This window comes from Penaeus monodon, chromosome 21 (assembly GCF_015228065.2).
Source record: "Penaeus monodon isolate SGIC_2016 chromosome 21, NSTDA_Pmon_1, whole genome shotgun sequence".
Taxonomy (NCBI): Eukaryota; Metazoa; Arthropoda; class Malacostraca; order Decapoda; family Penaeidae; genus Penaeus; species Penaeus monodon.
In genome coordinates, this window is record NC_051406.1 from 41,049,597 (window position 1) to 41,050,514 (window position 918).

The following is a 918-nucleotide window of genomic DNA, read 5'->3' on the forward strand; positions in this document are numbered from 1 at the left end:
GAGGACGGGAGGGGGAGGAGATGGGGAGAAGAGAGGATGGGGAGGTAGAGGAGAGGGGGAAGGAGAGGGAGGAGAGGGGAGAGGTTGAGGGGATGGGGGAAGAGAGGGAGGAGAGGGGAGAGGCTGAGGGGATGGGGAAGAGAGGGAGGAGGGGGGAGAGGTTGAGGGGATGGGGAAGAGAGGGGGGAGAGGGGAGAGGTTGGGGGGAGGGGGAAAGAGAGGGGGAGAGGGGAATTTTGAGGGGATGGGGAAGAGGGGAGGGAGGGGAGGGGTTGGGGGGGAGGGGAAGAGGGGGAGGAGAGGGGAGAGGTGAGGGGAGGGGGAAAGGAGGGGGGAGGGGGGGGAAGGCTAGGGGATGGGGAAGAGAGGGAGGGAGGAAGGGGTGAGGGGAGGGGGAAGAGAGGGGGAGGGGAGAGGCTGGGGGGAGGGAAAAGAGAGGGGGAGAGGGGAGGGGCTGAGGGGAGGGGGAAAGAGAGGGGGGAGGGGGGAGAGGCTGGGGGAGGGGGAAAGAGGGGAGGAGGGGGGAGGGGCGAGGGATGGGGAAGGGGGAGGGTGGGGAAAAGGGGAGGGGGGAAGGGGAGGCAAGTTAATAGATTATTGGAGGTACTCACGTACACACGCGGACGGGGGGGGGGGGGGGGAGAGGGGGGGCAGAGGAGAGGGGAGGGGGATAGAAGAAGTGGAAGGAAAAGAAGAAGGGGGGGAGAAGAGGAGGAGGAGGAGGAGGGGGGAGGAAGAGAAGGGGGAGGGGAGAGGGGGAGGGGAGAGAGGAAGGGGGGGGGGGGAAAAGAGAGGAGGGGGGGGGGGTGAGAGAGGACGGGAGGGGGGAGGGGGGAGGGGACGGGAGGAGGGGTTTTAAAGAGGAAGTTGACGAGAGTTCATGAACATTGTTACATTTCTTGAACATTTATGAGGATT